The 21,760-nt window shown below is 44.3% G+C and overlaps 1 long non-coding RNA gene across 1 annotated transcript; it reads right to left on the bottom strand.

Moving 5' to 3' along the window:
* Positions 1–569: 569 nt before the first annotated feature.
* LOC139591098 (uncharacterized) lies at positions 570–18,160 on the bottom strand. Its single transcript, XR_011679564.1, has 4 exons — positions 17,930–18,160; positions 9,788–9,955; positions 3,231–3,339; positions 570–1,944 (listed from the first exon to the last, which is right to left on the bottom strand). It is a non-coding gene; the product is annotated as an uncharacterized lncRNA (long non-coding RNA).
* Positions 18,161–21,760: the final 3,600 nt, after the last annotated feature.

Below are 21,760 nucleotides of genomic sequence, written 5' to 3'. Positions count from 1 at the left end.
GTCCTTCTGCTGCCCCAGGAAACTCAGGTTTCCAGGATCACTAGAAATTGCTCAATGAATCATCACAAATCTACAAATCCGTGGCTGCTTCTGAATAAAGGTGCCCTTCGTGCATCGTGTGTGTGGGGGACTTCTCCTCAAGAGGTTTGTGCAAGTCTCCAAGTAATTTGCTCATGTCACAGAGTTTCCATGAGGTTAAAAATCAGGTTTTGCATAGCACTAATATGAGCAAATATTTATCATTCTGAGCTGAACTAACATGTAACTGTGCCTACCCCAGTTCAACAAGGATTTTAACCTGCTGCCTGCTTGAGGTGAGACATAGGCTTAAACAGGTTGCTGAACAAAAGCCAAAAGGAAGATAGATAGATAGATTGAAAGATTAGGCAGACATATATGATTGCATAAAATTTTCAAGCAAACTTTTAAAATTGTTTTCCCTTTAATTCTGATGTTTTATTGGTATTGCTTTCCCAGTAGAATTTCAGTGAAGCTCTTATCTTTACAATAGAAAAGAAACAAAACTAAAGCAAAAATATATTTTTCTATTCACCTGAGTACCTGTTTTTAATGGGTGGAGTCAGGTCCAAACACAGAATTTCTCAGACAGACTCTGACTTTTTTATTTATTTTCCAAAACCCTCGAGCTGTTTTGAAAATGTTTTATCTTGTAGTAATTAAATAAAAATCAATAATTTCAATATAATTTGAAATGATACATGTAGCATAAAGGTGCCTTGTAAACACAGAAAAACATTACCACATCCGTTATTATTAATGCTCTTTACTTTCTGCCAAGTTTATCCATGCTCCTGTCAAGTGAGGAAATCCTTCTGCTGATACAGGAATCAGATGATCAGGGTTAGTCTCACCAGGGAAGAGGAGACACAAGGGTTTTTGATGCATTTCAAGACAGTGTAAAGGTCTTGTTTATATTCTTCTTATCAAAGTATAAGAGTGAAGGAGCTGTTGCCTATGAATATGACCAAAAGGACTGACTGCCATATGAATCTCCCCACCAGCATGTTGTGATCTCCTGGGTAGCCTTAACATTGGCAGATTTAATGTGGTACACTGAATATTCATTATTGATCCTCAATGGCTTGTGAACAAAGGCACCGTGTCCTGCATCACCCAGCTTCTGTTTATCCGAAATGCCACAATCACACATATTTATCCCAGAGATAGCATTGTTCAAGTACACCATCTATGATGATGCTTCAAACAAGAAAAGTATTTTTACAGTGTTGAATACCTGGAAGTGACAGGAACCAAATCATAGTAATGGCTCAAGATGAGACTGACAAGCTATTTGCATGTCAGCATACAGAAAGCAGGGCTGTAGCATGCCATGCAAACATCTGCAGGAATGAACTGCAAGGTTTGAACCTCATGTTGCTGAAGGCTAAAATACATTTTCTGTAACATTGATAAAGATTAGAAGGAAAAAAATAGCCACTGAAATCTCCAGGAAAAATACATTTAGTACACACACACAGAATTCCCACAATCTAAATCAGTTCAGACCTATCCCAGAGGGAGCTCCTCATCCTTTCTGCCTATTTCCACCCCATTTGTTTTATGCCATCTCTTTCTAATACAACCAGGGAAACTGATCAAACACATTCTATACATACCACCCAGCCCACAGTCTCAGCATCCCAGCTGTATTCCTAACCTCACAAATCCACAGTCAAACCATCTCCAGGGTTTCAAAAGCATAGCAGCTTTCATGAAGGGAGGCAGTGGGAGCTCTCTTAATTAGCTCAGCTTCTTTGTGCATTTCTAGACATGTCTCCCTGTTTGTTCACCTTGAAGAGTTTCATGTCCGGGTAGAAATAGAAGATTTGTCCTCCATAAAGTAGCATCACATTCTTCAGGGTCTTCTTTTTTCCTTGTAAAAGTTCTGACACTTAGAAAAACAGTCAACATGGGGCCAAATATCTAAATGGAAAGAGGTGAATTTTAACCAGAGTGTGCATTTAATGAGGACTAACAGAGGAAAAGCTGGAAACACAGATAGTTAGGTGAGCATTTCCCTGACAAAAAGTCCTTCACATGTTGTCCCTACAACTCTACAAACTCTTCCCTACAACTTTGCAAATTCAAACATGAAACCATCACTAATGTAATTCAATCCTTTCTGGAAGTATGAGAAAAATAAATTCAGTCTTGATAGCTTAATTATTTTAGTATTTCCACTGGATATATACCTTACCAACCTGACAGTCATTTCTAGAATGCAGGGAAGTCAGCAGAACCATGAATTTTCTCACCAGTACTTTAAAGAATAAGTTTATAGAGAAAAGAGAGTTGAGGACAAAGCCATGGAAAGATGGTTCCAACTTTACTGTGTCCTTGATTTCATTATTCAAGGTTTGCAACAAGGAAATCACATGATCCCCTAGAGCATTCAGCATGGGCTGAGAGGCTCTGGGACAACAAATCACTCAAGAATGTGTCTAAACTACACACAGTGAGTTTTTCTAAGGAGATCTCACATAGATCAAGTTAGATAATAATTTAAATCATTATTACCATTCCTCTCTGGCTACTTAAAAAAAAGGTTTGAAAACTGAGATTCCCCATTAAAATCTGCATGAATTCCAAAATCTGAATTAGTACATGGCTAAATACGAGGTAGCAGTCAGTTAAATTTGTATCTTCTGAGAATTGGTTTGTCTTACATGCTGCAATATTTCTATTACTAGGGGACTGAAATAAAAAAGTTAAAATCTTGGTATTTTCTAATTTTTATGTATTATCATGATGGCTTAAAAGAAAAATGAAAACATCAATGAAATTTTGAATTTTGAAGAACCCCAAAAATGCACCTCCTCCTGAATTAAAGGAGATTACAAATATCAATTTGTCTTCAGAAGTTCTTTGAAGAGAACATATCATTGCTATGAAGAGGCTGTTCTTCCTACTAAGTAGGCTATAATTAAAGTATTTTGTACAAAATCACTTCAATGTGAAGAAAAGTAAACTATTTCTGGTCTCAGAATAAGTAAAAGAACAAATAAAGAATAAATTTTTAAAAAACCCCTAACTACCTCAGTTCTACCTCTCCTTTAAACCTCTCTGTTTTAGGTACTAGCAAAATATTCTGATCCATCTAACCGATATCCTCACTAATTTCCCATTTGAAGCCCTGACAGATGTCTCCTGATAATTAAAACACTTTTTCTACAAAAGAGGAGGCAATGATCTTTCTCAAGACTACCTACCTGTTCAGTACATGCACATTGTTCATCTTGCTGCCCGTGTGTCCTCTGTTTTTCAGTGCAGTCTATCTCCTTTCTTAGAGACATCAAAGTTTAAGGGGGTGGGTGTTACCTATAATTACATTAGGAATTACATCAGCATTGCTTTACAAATCTATATTAATAAACTACTTCAATGTCTGGAACAACTGTACAACTCTCACTGGCCTTCAGTGTTTCTATTTTTCCCATGTAAAATAAGGTCTTAGTTTTATACAAAAACCTTGAACAAGAGTTACACTAAAGTGTAACTTAATTCGCATACTGTACATAATCCTACTGATCTATAATTCTACCATTTCAAAAGAGACATTTTGGCTGTTTGGAGCTTTAATGTCAGCAAGCCACCTTAACAACTTCAAATACATATAGTTAATGCACAAAGTGAAGCATATATAACATATTCATATTGATTGAACCCAAGGGCTTTGCTCATCCTCAAGATACCTGTTTTTACAAATCAGCACCTTCATCCACATTTTATATATAAATATAGTAAATATTTAGCTATTAGAATGTTGCTGCATGGAACAGGATGAGAAAAGGTTTACAGGAATATATCCACAGTCAACTTTAGACAACTAATCACATCTTCTCTGCCTGGATTCTGCCATTCATGGTAACTTAACACAGTCCCAAACCTCATCTCTCAACCATTCTGTTGAACAAAGGTTACAGACTTTGCATTCACCATGGAAAAAATAGGCTCAATTGACTATGTTGGCCATCTATTCATCCTTGTTTCTCTTCCATGTAATATCTAACATGTTGATATATTTAACAAAAATTGAATTCATTAACACATTTGTCAATATATCAATATTGCTTGTTGATTAAGTTCTTGGGACTTTTTCCCCAGTTATAAAATGATCAAACTAAATCTCAGGGTTTTTTTCCATTGCTTTACTTTCTCTGAGATTTTTTAAACTATAATTTTCTGCAGGTAATTGGGTTAAAGGAAAGACTTCTATAATTGTTGTTTTTTGGGGTTTTTTTGCATGGTCTCTTTTATGTATTTTTACTGGAGCATTTCTGCTGTTTGAAGAGACTGTGACCATCCCTTCTATTGAATGGCTGTACTAAAAGAAAACAATGAAAGACACAATTCTACAACCACCATGTACGAACTTCTTTTTATTTGTTTGAACAAGGCTTGGTCTGCAAGATCCTGGAGGGTAATTTTATGACTTTCTGGACAAGGCTTCACTGTACTGCCCAAGCACAGCAGATTGTGGGGCACAGCTCAGTTACATCTGTGCTATCAGACAATGGCTCTGCTCCTGCTTCTAATGCAGTCACTGAGAATTTTGCCATGAAGTCATATTACTGTAATTCAGATGTGCTACTGAAATAAATGTGATGTATATTTTCCATTATATGATTACTGGATTCAGTTCTGGTCAATTAAAGCTGCCTGCCCAGGGCTATCAACAGGGTAATGATTAATGTCAATAAGCAACCCTTGTGCACATCTGCTGGCTGCCTATTAAAAAACCCAAAACAAACAAACCAACATTAAACATGGGCAGTGACATTAATTTGTTGCCTTCAGCCACATTTAGACTAAGAATACCCAGCTGCATGGAGCTGAAGTATTGTGTCCATAAAGAAACTGGCAGAGGGAACATGTATTGCTAGGAAAGTGTCAAGACCTGCATGACACTCTCAATGAGGCCCTGGTTCAAGGTGGAGAGCTCAGCTGCAGCACTGCCCACACCACCTGTGAAAGGCCATGCAGCAGCACTCTGCCACTTCACAGGACAGACAAACTAGATGAAAGCCTCACAGCACAGCAAGAACAGCCACAAAATGTAACAGAAATAAAAGTTTCTCTGTGTGTGTCTGTGTGAGCCCTTGAATGAGCACGATTACAGCAAAATACCCCCAGTGCCACCCAGGACTTTGGGGTGTGTGCATCAGGCTCTGAGTACCAGCCCCACAGAGGACAGCATAAGAGCACCTGGGCTTAGCCCCTGCTATGGAGGGAGAAATTCAGAACAGAATGGTGAACTTCTTATGAGTCCCTGGCCCTCTCTGCTCTCCTTCCAGCCAGCACCTGATACACCCACACTGACCCTCAGTGCTCCAAACATGAGGGATCTTCTCTGTTCCCATCCTAGCTGGGCTTTCATCCCATGGGTTGCATCTCTGAAACAAAGACACATCCTCACACTCCAGCTCCTCTCCTTTGCTCTCCCATGGTTTTAATGCCACCCTAGGGACTGGGCTAAGCAGTTTGGGGAGCAAAGATGGGCATCTCTCATGCTCCATTGTTTTGAAGCAGGAAATGGCCACAGAAAAGCCTCTTCCCAGAGCACACAGGCTGATGACATGGGACTGGTGGGATCCCTTCTGGTCAGAATGTAACCCTCACTGGAACAATCAGCAATTTGGACATCCGAAAATTATTTTATTAAACAACAGTTGTTAATCAGTAGGAGGTCTTTTTCCACAGCCATTCTTTAAAGCCGAAACATTTCCATGTTTCCTGTAATACTTGTGCTTAGTCACACATTGACAAATACAAGGGAAAAAACTCAGATCTGTATGACAGATTTTTGGAACCGCCAAAATAATCTCTTTGAATTCTGCAGCCACTTGACAGCAGGAGTCCAGGAGGAGAGTGTTGAAAGCAAAAACTTGTATTTATTCACTGAATTTTTCTCCCAGAACAGGATACCTATCATACCTATCATCAAATGAACAGTCCACAGACCCTGTTGAACTTTAAAACTCTCCAGGTCCACTTTTTGCTACCCATCCTGTAAGCCTGACAGAGAGAAAAGGGATTGTCCTTTACATTTCAGTGAGAATTTAACACACTCAATCAAAGGCTCTGCCAGAGGACATCTTCTGCAGAACATCCCACCATCTTACAACTTGTATATTCACATGTGCAAAAAGTCTCTGGCTGTGTCTGCTCTTCCCTGCTGTAATACATGACAAGAAAAGAGATACCTAGGTCAAAATTCCCTAACATTTAAACACTTGAGAAGTATTAAGCAGTCTAATTAAAAGTTATTACTATTACTCTTACTTTCTAAATACCTGGAGAGGAAGGACTGTGCTGGTGGGGCTCAAGGTCACATGTCACTAAGTCATGAAACTTTCCTCCTCCATGCCAGGCTGGCAGCAGGTCTCATTCAGAGTGCTGGCCATGAAAGGGGAGGTCTGCAGGTCTGCTCTTCTTTTTTTTTTTTTTTTTTTGTGGTCATACCAAAAGGCCATGACTTCAGTGGAAGTGAACATCCTCTCCCACATCCATCAATTCTGAAGCATGGAAGGAACAAGCACTTCATCTCTATGTAGATTTGTAGAGAAAGAGATAAGCCTGGCTGTTTTCTAGGGCTTGCTGTATCATAGGGCTGGGACTGGCCATAAGCAGCTGAGAAGGGCCATGGCCTGCAGAGGATGGCAGCACCTTCCTCTGTTCTGCTGGTGGCATGGGCCTGAGAAACTGGGTTTGCTCCTTTGCCTTGCATGACCAGCACCTGCTGCTGGGGTCCTTGCTCCTTACACCAGGCATCCACCCCTGAGCAAGAAGAGCAGGCTGGGCTCTCCCACAGTTCTTGGCCTCCCATCTGCACTTTCCTTCTCCCTCATCTCTCTCCAGGGCAAGCCCAGTCTCCTCATTACTTGCCTCAGACCAGGCTGGCTGTGTTGTTGAAAACTTTGAGCATGGGATGCTTTGGGCTCTGCCTTGAGGGGAGAGTTTCAGTACGTGTCCCACAGCAGCCCAGAATCAGCACCACAGATCCAGAAAGGCCTGGAGCTTGGATATACCCATGGTGTGTCCTACTAGCCTGCTAAACAACACATACACATCATTTACATCCACTGCACATGGCACTGCACATGCCAAAGTGGGAATGCTGTTCAGGAGCTGTGCTCTCCCCATAACATGCCTGCATATCCCTGGGAGCCCAACTCAAAGGCATGGGGTTTGCCAGCCAAGAGAGTCAAAACTCCAGTGTCCCATTGTAAATCTATTCCTTAGGCCAACCCATGCCCAGCTGTGTAATACAAATAACGTTTTTCACCACAGAAAACATTTCTGCATCTTGGAGGCATACAGTAAATAAAAAACACATTAAAATACTTAATGTGCTTAACTCTTTGTGTCTTTGGAGTCATTTTGCTATGATGGAGTTATAGGTGCTATACAGAAATAAAACTCCCCACTGATCACTTTCACAGTGTGGTGAAGTGTGGTCACTCTCAGGTGGCCTTCATAAAAGAGATTAAAAACAAATTCTCCAACAAATACAGACTGAGAATTGAGACTTCACAAACTCTCAAGAACTAAAATCACAAATAATCTCTCATGATAAAGACAGTGGTGTGCTAAAAACTGTGTTTTAAATTAATTTTAGCCAGGTGAACATAGTGCTGGTAACAAAGGAGTAAAGCCATGGAAAGAAATCTCCTGGAGAAGCAAATAACTAAATGCGCATGATGGGTGCAGCTGGGCACCACCAAGCTTTCATGGTGACCTCAGCAGGATGAGTAACTTCATCCAGCATTTTCCATGAAGCAGAGAACAATATTTTTCACTTTGTAGCTTTCTTCTGAGGCTCCCAAGAGAGCAATTCTTTTTTCCAGGCCGCTTGCAACTGCCCCAAAATCCTGCAATTCTGGCTTTATCAATACAAAAAAAGGAAGGAAACACAAAATGTACAGACCAACACATACAACCCTTTTTCTTCTTAACTAAAAATGCGTGAAATCTGTGTTGGGGTAGTAGAAAGAGGTGAAAACACACCAGTGTGGCACGGTGACATGTCTTTGCAAACCTCCTGCCTCTCACTCCTCACCCCTCCCTTCCATGGGCACAACCAGCCATCAGCATGGCTGCAATAGCAGCAGCTGTTGCAGATTCCCCAGCTCGCCCCACTATATCTCCTTGTGGTTCCTCTTGATGCAGACCCCTTTGATCAGCGATACAGGGAAGATTGGATCCCAGCTGATAAAGAGCTCCTTGTGGGACAGGGCACACGTGGCTCCTGCCGGTCGGTGCTGTGACGCCCCGTGTCCACGGGGATGCTGCATGTACGTCACAGCAGCCGTGCTGAGCCCCCGCCCCGCACAAAACTCATGTACTGAATTTTCCCTCTTTGCCTCCAGCCATCCCTGCTCTGCCTCCTGCTAAGTCAACTGATATCTACCACACCAGCAGTAAAGGGCCCTTGGGAAAAAGGAAAGCAGGGAGTAGGCTGGTTGTTCCTGATCTAGGCGTGCTCTCTGCCAGTACAGCATATTTTCTAGCGTGTTTTACAGTTCGGTTTAAATGACTCAGCTAAGGGGTTTTGTATAACTTCTGACCACAGCCTAACAGTTCTCACAGGAGGTAATATTTCCTAGTGTTTGGCACGAGCTTTTCTCCTTTTCATCTAAGCACTTGTGCTCCTTCAGCAACCCTTACCCACTTCTATCCTTTCTTCATGCTTACAGGCTACAACTTTGTAAGGGGTTACTGGATCCCTCAACTTCCACTATGCCCTTCAACATACAGCGCTGTATACCACATTCATTACTATTATGAAAGTATTTAGACAGACAGGCTTTATCTAGCTGTCCTAATCTTTCCCATAAACCAGTCTTTTAAGTCCAACAGTGGGTTGAGTTACTTTATGTGAATTCCCTCCCGTTTGTCAACAGCAATCTGCAACGTTCTGATCTTTGAATCACTGGATTGTCGCAGTGCTGACAAGGTTCTTTTTTATAACTAATCAAATGCTCATTTGTTGCATGTTACTAATTGCACTTAATTCTACCTCTGGTTTTTTCCCAGTTTCATTATACTCTCCATATTACAATGCTGTGGTAAGCAGCACCAGACACAACTGGATTCCTTAGCCTGTCAGCAGCAAAGGTAATTGACATAAATATTTAAAACACACCAAACTGTGATATATGAAACAATTAAAACCCTTTCAGAAGCATCCTCTCTCTAACCTAGTCACCTGGTAAACTGAATTTAAGTGGCTGAAAAACAACCAAACAAAAACATTGCCTTCCATTTCTACCAATGGGAAATATTCCCCCTCTCTGCTCTACATTCTTGCTCCTCACAGAGTGAGTAGATATTTTATTAGGTACAGATTTAAACACAAAAAGATTTTCCAAGCCTTGGATCTAGTTTCAAGCAATTACACATTGGCTGGGTGTAACTCAATGCAGGATCACCCAACTGGAGAGCAGAACAGAGAAGGCTCTTTACAAAGAAAAAAAAAAATTATTCCAACTGTTCCACCTCACACAGAATTCTTGAAAAATGTTCTTCTCCCCAGAGATCAGGGGTTGTGTGTCTCATTTGAGGGCTGAGTATCTTCCTGTTGCTAGTAGACTGGCAAAAAAAAGTAGAGGGCTCAAGATGCAGAGTGAATGAAGAGCTGTCCTGAGCTGACACCAGAATTTCATGAGAACTCCTGAAGGCTGCACCTGTGCCACCTAATAATTCTGTCTGCTGGACACTGGACGCTTGTGTATCATCTCAGCTATAGTAAACAAGATGTACTCACCTGTCTGCTCTCCAGCAGCATTGGCAGCAAAACATCTTTGCAATCAGGGCAAAAAGTGTCAGTCATGTGCCTCAGTCTGCCCCCAAAGCAGCCTTTCTAAGAGGGAATACGGTTCTTAAGAATGGCAGTCTTCTGGTGATACTGCAATGCTGTCTCTGAGGAACTCACCTGGAGAAAATAAGAGCTGGCATCAGTCCTCTGGGTTTCAGATAAACAAAATTAATGTGATTTTTTTTAACACTAAAACCAAGTCTAGAACAAGAAACTAACTAGCTCTGACTAGATGACACCAAGTGGTCACAGCAAAATTTACATTTATTATTATTGCAACATTTTGCAAAATTGTCACCCTTTGAACTGGAGTTTTGCAGCATTGCCATTTGAACAATTTTATTTATTATGTGGGAGACATTAAGTCTGGATATTTTGAGTCTAGGAAGAGCACTCAATCTGTTTAAAAGTACAAGGGAAAGTTCAACATTAATTGCTAACATACTTGAAAATTTACTTACTGCATATTGACAAGATGCAGATTTTAAAGCACCAGTTATTCAGTTAATCAGTGACTGACAAAGTGATTTATAACTAGACCATGTAATGTTGCTAATATAGAAATCAATGAAAATGTTCCTATCACCAAAATACCAGAGGTCTTTGTGTAAGGCATTATGTGTCTTCTCAAACCTACTGAAGTATAAAATACCAGGAGATTGGTTACACCATGACTTTAGAACAGGAGTTTATCTTACCTGATGCTCTAAGGCTCATAATATCTCTCACAAGAGGTATTTGAACTGAACAACATGCTTATTGATGTAGGAAAAGAGATGTCAGTGCATTTTCTCATCCATTACAATTTTGTATGTGATGTAGGGTTGTATGAGCAAGTACCAAAACGTATTTTTAAAAGTTCGTCATCTGCTGGAATGTGTTCTGTTAGGATGCTTTCTTTTCTTCCTTAGATGACTCTGTGAAATAGTTGCCTAGTCATTTTGCCAGTACCATGAAACACCAGCAAAATATCACAAGTGTAGCCAACCCAAGACTGAAAAACTGGCTACACTGAAAATTAACTCAACAGGTTCTCCCATTGTTTTTGAAGGGCTTGAATTTTTCCCAACTAAAGAGTCTTAACCTCTGCAGGCACATGTGAAAAAGGAGATGGGTGTGATAGGAAATAAAATGCTTTCTATGCCCACAGGGAAGGGGAAGGTGAGAAACAGCTGTGTGGACTAGGGTGTGTTGTGGACATGTGTACTTTGTACTACCCCTGACCCTAGCAATGAAATTCTGTTGTCTTTCTACACAGAGTTATCATCCCTCTAAATATTTCCTGTATTGACTCTGATACCTGCACAAAGTATGTTTTGAATTGAAAAACTGTGACTTGAACAAGAAGGCAAGGACAGCATGAAACACACAAAGGAGGGCAACCAGTGCCAACCCCCTTCATCCTGAGCCTTCTGACTGGGCTAAATGGCCTGTCTCTGACATGACAGCATCTGGCTGCACCAGGAGGATTTATTCCCCTATGCAGACCTGCTCCACAAATGCACAGCCATTTCACCAGCTGAGCTACAGTGGCCACTTTATAGACATGCTATGCTAAAATATTCTGTGCCCTCCTGTTCACTGGAATGCACCCCTCTTTCTCACAATTCACCTCGCTTGGGCTGTGTTTCCTGAGCTCCTCAGGTTGCTTTCTCTCATTCTCATGCCCTATCTGCTGTTGCCAGATATTCTACATTTTAAATAAATTTATATGCTCTACTTAGCATCAGTCCTGTAGTCTCCTTACTTCCCATTTAAGATCAATACAGAAGAAATCAATAGACTACACAACAATTCCCTCAGACACTCCTCTCCAGACCATAATGCATTGCTGGCACCTCCTCTTTATAGCTGGTCTGTTAGTTATCTTTCTCTCTTTACTGCAGTGCTTTTATCTGAGATTATTTTAATTAGAAGAAAGTTAAAATTCCTGGAGAAACTCTGCATGACAGAGTAGTCCTGGAAATCTAAATATGTGTTACTTGTGCAATGTTATGTTTTACTGTATGAAAAAAATGAGAGGCTGTTTTGTTAATAACACACGTGATGGACTTTAGATGATGCCATGGACTTACAAAACACAAGGACTCTGACCTTTCTGTAACCACAGCAAAAATCTCACTCTGTGTGAAACTGTGCCCTGAGCCCCTGAGCTCTGCAGGGTACCTGGTTTCAGAAGCAGAGCATACAAGTGACACAAGTGACATACACCCACTGTGTGGGTACTAACCAAATTCAAACAGGCAGGTGTTCGGTAACTGCCTCCAGCAGGGCAATTGCCCTGCATGACAATTCCTTCTCCTTACTCAATGTCAGCAAGGATAGTTTTCCTTGTTCTCCTTACTGTCAGACTCCCTCTCACAGCAGGAAGGTTTGTCCCCTCTGGCAGGAAGGGAGCAACAGGGAGGTTTCTGTAGCTCATCCCTCTCACCTCTCTCTTCCCTGACAGAGCCAGTGGGCTGCTCTGCCAGCTTGGAATTCCCCTATCAGGGAAGAAAAATCCCCTCTGATTGCAGGAACCCAAACCTCCCACAGAGATGGATGGGTGATGGAGTTTAAGAGCTGCTGCTCTGACATGTCACCTCACAAAAAGAACTTCATGCATGCTGAAGTACCTCAGTGTGCAGTTTCCAGACAGAAGGGGATCCAAGGCTGACATCTTAGGGACATGGACACACCGAGTAATCCTGGGTGCACTCGGGGTTTACTGCACCTATGCTTAGGCCCAGAGACAATTTAAAGGTAATGCAGGAGATAAACTAGCAGTGCTCTTGTAATATAACTTGGAAAAAAATGCAGCTAGTCTGCATTGGGGAGCAACTGCTAAGCCTGGAAAATCAGTATGGTGAATCTGAGCACATCACAGACAATCACCACAGCCCTCGTGTTGGGAGCCCTGCACAGCCACTGCTAATCTTGAGAGTGTCTGGAAAATCCACCAAAAAGCTTCAGAGACTGCACACACAAAATGGGGAAGGCAGGTAAGTCTGGGTTGAGCACACTACCAGAAGAAGGGAGGAGAGAGCGTGGTAAGAGAAAAGGCAGGGGCGAGGGAGGGCTGGAGGAGGGCCAAGATGTTAAAGGCAGGGTGTCTCAGGCAGAGTAGGAATGAGTGGTCCAGAGGCAGTGACAGGAACAACGTGGCCAGAGCTATTAACCAGGAGGATGAACTGAACGGCTTTTCTAAAAGCCCAGAAACGCAGAGAGATGTGCTTGGGAAGCCAGGCAGGAGCCTGAACAAAGTTTAGCCTACGTAGCATAGAAGTCAGATTATCCTCTGCTTTTGTAGGAAGATCTGATAGCTGCACTTGGAGACAACTTTCACATCTAAGCAAACAAGAGGGCAGAGAAAGCACCAGCATTATAAGCCTTTCTCTCCAAGACTGAGAGAGCTGATGTCCTCAGCCTTGTTCAAGGAAGCAGAGAAGACAAGCTTTAAGAAAGAAGAAGTTCATTATTGACTGTGCAAAGGACAAAGATGGGAAAAGGACATATGAAGAGGGAGTCTACCAAAAGAGACATCACATAAAAGCCATTCTGTGGCTGGGAAGTCATTGCTAGAAAGTTCTGTGCGCTGCAATCCAGAAGACATCATCAGGTTGTTCCCAGAGAAGGAGCTAGCAAAAAGGAAGGGAGCATGTTTCATGAAGAGCAGTAGAAAATAAAGCAACAGTCAGAGACAAGCTAAGGAGAAAGGTTTTCAGAAGGGCAGGGCAGCTTTCCAAGTAGGAGCAATGACTTTAAAGAAGAGAAAGTTTCAGAGATCTGAGATTAGGCTCAGAAAATGAAGCTAAAGTCTTCAGTTAAACAAGTGTTCCATGGTCAAAAACAATACAACAGTGGCTAAGCTGGGGGCTGAAGGGAGGAAACAGGAAATAGTGTCATCTGGTTTTATCCTTTACACCAGGATAAAAACACCCTGGCACCTCATGGTGTTTTGGCAGGGGGGTGTCCATTTTCTGTAATTCCAGAAGGGTTACAAAACCACAGAAAGGATCAGGTCAGGCGGGACCACTGCATGGCATCTATTCCAACCCCCTGGCACAGGCAGGGTCCCCTAGGGCACATTAGGGGATTGTGTCAGCTTTTGAATATATCCAGGGAAGGAGACTCCCAGGCTGAAGGCCTGAGGAAGTGCTGCCAGCCACCTCAGGCCCTTTGATGGAGCTCAAAAAAGGAACAGCACAGGTCCAAAAATGGCACCTCTGTCCCTTGCAAAGGTGAGCACCAGCACTCACACAGAACCAGCAAGCACCAAAAGCAAACTGCTCCCACAGTAATTTTAAGTGCGCTTTGGTTAACATCTGCCATAAAAAAAGAAACGCAAGAAAACAACCTACCAAGCAAAGGAAAGCACTTAGCATTTTGGAAAGCCTTCAGTCTGCACAGGATTTTTTATCTCTTTTACCAGAAAGAACAGTGAACACTTTTTTAAGTCTGACACGTCCTCTGAGCTGCAGAGCTTTCCTCTCAAAGTCTGATCTACCTTTGCTGTAATAAGACATATTTATTTTCAACCATCTGTAACAAAAAGTGTACACTGAATAAAATTAATTAGAAATATGTTAAAATAAAATACTACTAAAGTAATATAGTATTTTGAAGGAGAGAAAAATGTTTATCACTATAAATCAAAAATACCTTCACAAAATTGTTTGCTTTTAGAAGTAAGGAGAAAATTAGAATTAGGCCCAGTTCCTGCAGAGAGAACTTTTCAATTTCCTTCTTGAAGCAAAAGTCATATCCAGTTAACACAGGTTTTCCTGATTAGGCTCAGCAGGATCAAACACGATAGTAACTAAAGAATCCTGAAAATACTTGTTTAAGCACAGGCAGTTGTAAGACACAAGACTCATCAGAATGGAAGAGAGACAACTTCTCTTCCTTGGACAGCAGGTGACAAAAGGGAACTCACTGTAGTTTAGATGAACTGTTCTCTACATGGACATATATTCATGGAAGTATGTAACTTCCAGTCTGGGGAAAAACTGTTTCTCTTTGGCTGAAAATCCTGATCCAAACTTCTGATCCAAGCCTGGCTCTTGACTGAATGTCTGTCTGTTTAATTTTGTATAAATTTTATCAGTTGAGTATTCATGTTGACCCTACGTGCTTTATTTCAGAGACTTGGAAGAGGTTTCCATTAATTTTTTTTTTATTTCTTCTACTGACAAGCAGATGTTTAGTGTGTCCTTTTACTTAACTAGCCTTGCAGGATCTGTAGTTTCAAAGCCCCTTCCGAGTGCCAATAAGGACTACTGTTACTGAGGTAGTTTGCAAAAATACCATGGATCTATCCAGAATATCTGAGGTTGTTTATTTCTATCACATGCACAGTTTATATAAAGGAGTATTTTTAGAGCATTAGGTGAAGTGCTTTATTATAACAGCTAGATTTGAAGCCTGGAGATGATACACTATTTTCTTTCATAAATAAATCTTGGATAAAACCTTAGCACTGCCTGAAAATTGGTTCCTTCTTAACTCTCTGGGAAGCGTGGGGTGTTTTTTATCTTAGAGGAGCAACCAACAATAAAACTCAAAAAATGACAATTCTCCGGTTTTTGGCATCCAAAAAGCAAAAAAAAAAAAAAAAAAAGGTCCATTCAGCGTGAAAAACATAAAAGAAATAAAGGAACATGCTGTAAAAAGCTGACAAGGAAGAAGGAATTGAAAAAGAAGAAGAAAAAAAAAAGATAGAATTGCTTTAGTTCAAAACCCCCCAAGTTTTTATTACAAAAATTCAAGGTCTCAATTTCTGACACAGAATGTGTTTATCTAGACTTGCCACAGTCACTAGTGAATTAAACCATGCCTCACCACTGTAAAAATTTATTTCAAGAGAAATGAGTTTCAATGAGAAAGTGATTATGTGCTCATTTTTACAAGTACTCCATTTCCATTATAATAGGATAGTTTTATTCTTGATACAGATCTATGGATTTTAATAGCACTACCGCTAAAATAGATTAAAGTTCATAATTCATGTTGTGCAAAAAACTGTGAGATTAGGTTCTGTATATTATTGTGAGGTAATTAAGTGGCCTGATTTCTACTAGAAAAGGAAGTGCCCTAGTTCCCTTTAACACCATTGAAGCCGTTCATTAGGATGACTGAAGTTAGAGAGTTCTTAAATCTTGGCCCATAGTCTTCGAAGAAAACAGAGAGCCAAATCCCAGGAGATGTTCAGTGAAAGTCTAAAATCCACAATGATGCCCTAATTCTCCACTGCTACATGTCTCCCCTGGTCATGTACAGCTGGGTATTGTTGTAAAATATTACCTGGCAAGAACTTTGCACATGTATAGAAAATATAGACCTGGCTTTTGCAGAACATGTATACTGAGTGTCAGGCAAAATGCTGTTGTTACCAAGATCATTCACACAATGACTTTAAACTTTAGCAGGCAATTACTATGTCCATTTTAGTGATAGGAGCCTAAAGAGGCACAAAGCAAACTAGCCTAGATGGAAGTGCTGGGGAAAATCAACAGACTTAATATTTAGAGCGGATTAGTTAAACCACAAACAATTCTATGTAGACATCCATTCAAAATTAAAGCTGCTTTTATTCTAGTCAATGTTATTTTATTCTGAAAGTGAGTTAATTTAAATCAAATTGCAGCCAGTTCTGTTGTGAATAAGAGCATGCAAACTGAGTTTCAATACAGTTCACAGGCACTTTTAATTTACACCTTTTGTTAATGTAATTAATTGTCCTGAGTGCCTGAGCTCACATACGAAGTGTGCCAAGGTGCAAAGAGTTAAGGATGAGGCTCTCAGCTGCAGGGTTTGTCCTCTCCAGCTGCCCTTCCTTGGGGTGCTGTTCAATCACGCTCGTTATCACCAGACAGTGGGAGCCAGAGGAGGTGTTCCTGTCTTTCTGTGTCACCTACAATGTAGTGACAGCTCTCAGGGAGAGCATTTCATGCTCTGCACAAACACGCAGCACCTATTGACTAGGGGCCAGGAGAAAGCACTCGACCCAGGAGGGTGCATTCATTGACCCCTGTAGGCACTAAAAACAGAGAAGCAGTGTGACACACTGCAGGAGATGCAGAGTTGCATTTTCTGTCATCAGCCTAAAATCCCAATAGTCAGCTTTACTACTTAACCAAGATCAGATTTGTGGAGGTGTAGCTCAGTGATTAAAACATTAAAACATTAAAACTTGTTACTTAGAAAGGTCTATAAATACTCACTGCATCTTCCTTCATACTTTTTTGTCCTCCATCATCTTTAGCTTAAGATTTATTGTAGCAAGTCTTTGTGCACTTTTTATCTTTCCCAAAACTGAAGTGATCTACTGGAGTGATTGCATCCATCTCAGGAAATTGCAATTTTATCAATATCTGTGGGGTTATTGTACTACCACAGGAATCAGCTGTGGATCAGGCCCTACTATGATCCACTGGCAAAAATCCTACACCCCAGCTAATAGTCAAATACTCCTCCACAATACAGACCTGCATGGAATGTCATGCATTCACTTCCACCTGTGTGTAGCCACTGTCTAGGCAAAGCCGCGTTTTAAAGACTCTCTTTTTTTTTTTTTTTTTTTTTGAGCATTATTTCCTTCAGCTGTCACACATAGTTTCCTCAGCTCTCTGCTCTTTCTTCAGTCCGTCCATCCCACCGTGGTATGAATATGGCCAGAAATCATTTTAACCATCTATTTACAATCACATCGGGGGGGGGGGGAAATCAAGAAGGCTTTTTCTCTTGTTTTCCTGGCAGTTAGTGATGAGTCCATCAAGAAAAAAAGCAAACAAACAAACAAAAAAAAAACAACAAAAAAACCCCCAACCCCTCCCCCCAAAAAAACCCACGAAAAACCCCAAACCCCTCCCCAAAAAAACCCCAACAAAGCCAGAACAAAGCCAGCATCATGGTCCACAGTCCATGAATGGGAATTGCATTTCTCTCCTGTTCTTAAGAGTTTCCTAATAGAGAAAGTAACTTAAAAGTAGTAGAATAGCTATCCCCAAGAAGCTGCTTACTGAGTAGGAGGATATGGGATGCAAATGGCTTTAGACAGTAAAGTTTAAAAAAAAAAAAAATTCCTCAAAGACTTAGATTCCGAGTACCTACCGTGTTCAGTAAAGAAACTCGGGACAATCTTGAGTCTCCTTGAAGAGAGCTGCTGAAAAAAACTTCAGCTCCTTCAGAAGGCCATGCACATTTTAAAAATAGTCTTTGAACTCCCTAACTATTTAATCCTAAACGGCTCACAGAGACGTGTAAAATCCTGAAATCTCGAGGGATGGGAAATTTCATTTTCGGGAACGGAGCAGAAGAGAGTCACTTCCCTACGGGAGCCGGCTCTCTAGACATAGCGAGAAATGTACTGCATTGCTTACTTGGCAAGCCGGCTCTGGGAGCGCCCGCACGGCTCAGCGCCTGTCGGGGCCGGAGCGCCGGGCTGGCCTCGTGTGACCCACCAGGCCCCGCAGCCACCGCCAGCACCACGAGAGTAAAAACAAACAAACAAAACCCCCAAACAACAAACCCACAAGAAAGCAGGAAGGAGGGAGGGTGGAACGGAGAGGGAGCTGCCCGGCCTCCCCCTGACGCCCCCCGGCCGGGACAGGAAGCCTGCGGGCCGGGGAGCCTCCACCGCGGAGCCGCCGGCCGGGGCCGCCTCTCCCGGGAAAACGCTGCTCGGGGGATCCGGGGAGCGAGGGGGGCCTGCAGGGAGAGCTGGCTGGCGTGGGTGGTGGGTGAGGGCAGGGGCTGTCCCGGGACCTCCAGGCTGGCGGGAAGCGGCGAGTCCGCCCGGCTTTTTCCCTTTGGAGGGAAAAGCAACGGGGAACGGCGAATGCTGCGTTTCTTTGGGCTTCGACTGCGCGGCTGTCAGCGCTGCGTGCTGCCAGCTGAGCGGGCAATCCCGCCGCAGCGAGGATTCCCGGGATCCGCGCTTTGGGGGCCACTGGAGAAAGAGACACGTGTGCCGTACAACCAGGACCAAAGCACAACAAGAGGCTTGGCCCGTGGGTCGCGGTGCTGGTGCCGCGCCACGGAGCCCCTGCCTGTCGCGGCGCACCTGCCGCAGGGGAGAGCCTGAGACCGGGCAGAGGTGCAAGGGCGTGCCTTCCTCGGTGCCACCCGGTAAAGGCCGAAATTTCTCACCCAAGGAGCAGGCAGATCTCTCAAAAATAATTAAAACAAAACAAACAAACAAAATCCCTAATCTGGGCAAGATGAAAAAAGAAGTTTCCCGGAGGAGGGCCTTTAGCGAGGGTGCCAGGAGGATTTAGCAGCCGGATCGACGACGCTGACATAAGCTCTACTCGGAGAGGTAACCATAGGATAGCTCAGGTTTCTGTAGGAAAACAGCATGCGGGAGTTGTGCCCCAGGGGAAAAAAATACCATAAAGCAGCAGGAGCTATTTCCAGAGTGAGCAGAAATTACAAATCCAGCGGCACCGACGCGTGACATGAAAGATTTTTGTGCAAAACCCCGAGACAGCTCGGAAACGCACCAACATCCCCGGGTGATTCGCGTGCCTTAGCGGGGATTCGGACACCCACGCTCGAGCCTGTGTCCCCCCCTCCCTCCCCGTGTGTGCAGGCGTTTTTCGAGCAGCTGCAGCCCTGGCAGGGTAACATGGACTCAAAGTCAGACCTACCAAACCTCGCCTCGCACTGAAAGGCGATGTCTGAGGCACGGCAGCGTTTCCCGGCCGCTCCCGGGGCGCCCAGAACGGGGGTCCCGGACGGGAGCAGGCCCGGCTACCTCAGGTCTCCCTGTGTCGTTACAGCACAGACCACGAAAAATAATTTGGGGTGGTAATTTTTTTTGTTTATTGGGATTTTTAAAATATTCTAGAAACCCCGACGTCGAGCACTGAAACTGCTGAGCCTAATGCCAGATTCCTAAAGTGTTTGTGCTTCAAATTGCAGTCGGGCGCCACAGGCTGTTCCTGCTAGTCCACTTCTCCCGAGAGATCCCGATACATTTTAGGGTTGCTTGTTCGTGGGGATTTATTTCGTGGGTTTTGGTTTGGTTTTTGCGTTTTTTGGTGTTTTTTGGGGTTTTTTTTTTTTTTGTTTGTTTGTTTGGTTTTTTTGAGGGGGAGGTTTGTATTTTGGTTTGGTTTGTTTCTTTGTTCAGATCCCATCAAAGGGGCCATTGTGGGGAATGCGTCCCAAGTTCCCTGGAGCTGTCTTCGCCATTCCCGCGGACGCTCTCTTCTGTTGTGAGTGAGCAGCCGCGGAGCTTTTAGTAATTCTGCAAATACGGGCATGAAAAGGATGTCCCGGTAGGGCAATGAGGCATGAAATCCCGCTGTTCCTTTACATAGTAGCAACATCCACATGAAAGGGCAAACACCCGACGTGCCACCAAATGTAATTGCAGAGATGGCGGATGTCGGCGTACAAAAGAGCTGGCGCCGGTTTCTCATTCGCAACGGCCCTGTGCCGCACGCACACCCGCGAACGAACCAAACCACCTGTACCTTCCACGGGATTTAACCGAGTGGAAAACTGAGTCATTGGTACTGTCGGCTGCTAAATATAAAGCAGCCGGGGCAAACTCCGCCCGCAGGCAGAAGCAGCACCGGTGCTGCCGAGCGGGGCCGCGCCGGGAAGGTGCCCACTCACTCCGGCCCATCGAGCTCGCAGCTTGCCCCGAAAGGAAAGCCGGACCCATCGGCCCCTCCGGCCCTTCTTCCCGCCCTCCCTCTGTCCGGAGCAGCATCGTGCTGTCGCCGCCTGGAAACCCGGAGAGGCGAGAGCAGTGCGGCCACGGTGAGGGTCGCGGGGCCACGCCGCGCTGAACGGGAGACTCTTGGCCGCTCTGTCATTTTGCGGCGACGCCGGCAGCTCCTGCCCGCGTCTCTCTCCGGCAGGTGCTGCTTGCCGGAGCCCCGGTCGGGCAGCCGCAGCCCCGGGCGGCCAGGCGGGGCGGCGAGGGGACTGCCCCTGTCCCGACAAGGCACCGAGTCGTGGCAAGGGCAGTCCCCTCGCCGGTAGCCTTCAAGTCCTCCGGGCTGCTGAGCGACCGCAGCTCCGTGTGCCGCCGAGAGCCAGGATAAAGCTGCGGTGTCCAAGCTGGTGCCGAACCCTCCCCGCCCCGTCCCGGCCCCTCTCGGCCAGCGTCCGACAGCAGGGGCGGGAGAAAAACGTTCCTAGGAAGGTGGCAAAGGGGATGGAGCGGGGAACAGGCAGACAGGGGCAGTCACCGCAGTTGAAAGATTAAATTTCTGCGGAGAACATACCACTCCAAATGTATTTTGTCAGGAATCCGGAATTTGAAAACACAAACAAACGGGGTGGGGAAATCCCAAACAAAAGCAAAATAAAACCCGCCTGCTACAGATCGTCCGGTAAACAAGACGCTAAACTTCCTCCCAAGTCGTTCCCAACAGGGATTATCGCTGTGCTTGGCTCCCGGCCCTGCAAGCGCCCGCTAGCCCTCGGCGCGCCCGTGGAACTCAGCGGGACAGGGCAGTCGGGGAGGCGCGCCCGGCCGGGGGGGATTTATACATTTCCCGGGACTTACACAACTCTCCAACGCACTCCCGTGTGCCCGATAATACCACTCGCGGCACCGCAAGAGAGGAGACCGGGGCTGTTGCCACCGCCCGGGGCTCTGGAGCACTGGGCAGGGGGCTGATCCGGCTCGTGTGCTACGGGTGGAGGGGAGCAACATCGTCCCAAGTGCCCGGTGAGAGATGGACAGCGGGGCGACACCGGCCACCCCTCTTCTTCCGGCAGCATCGGAGGGCTGGAAATCCAGTATTGCTCCTTCTCCCCGCAGGGCGAGCTCTGAGGATGCTCGGAACCCCGTACCCCTCCCTCCTCGGCCCCGTGCCGGCTCCGCTCCCCGCCTGCCGTGAGCTGAGGGCGGCGGGACCCCGCCGGGCGGCCGCCCGCTCCTCCGCACGCCTCCGCGCCCCGGCGGTGGGCGGCCCCCGG

The sequence above is a fragment of the Agelaius tricolor genome, unplaced genomic scaffold, assembly GCF_023055355.1.
Source record: "Agelaius tricolor isolate 1412-34295 unplaced genomic scaffold, bAgeTri1.0.p SCAF_1, whole genome shotgun sequence".
NCBI lineage: Eukaryota > Metazoa > Chordata > Aves > Passeriformes > Icteridae > Agelaius > Agelaius tricolor.
This window is presented reverse-complemented; position numbering and strand designations above follow the sequence as displayed.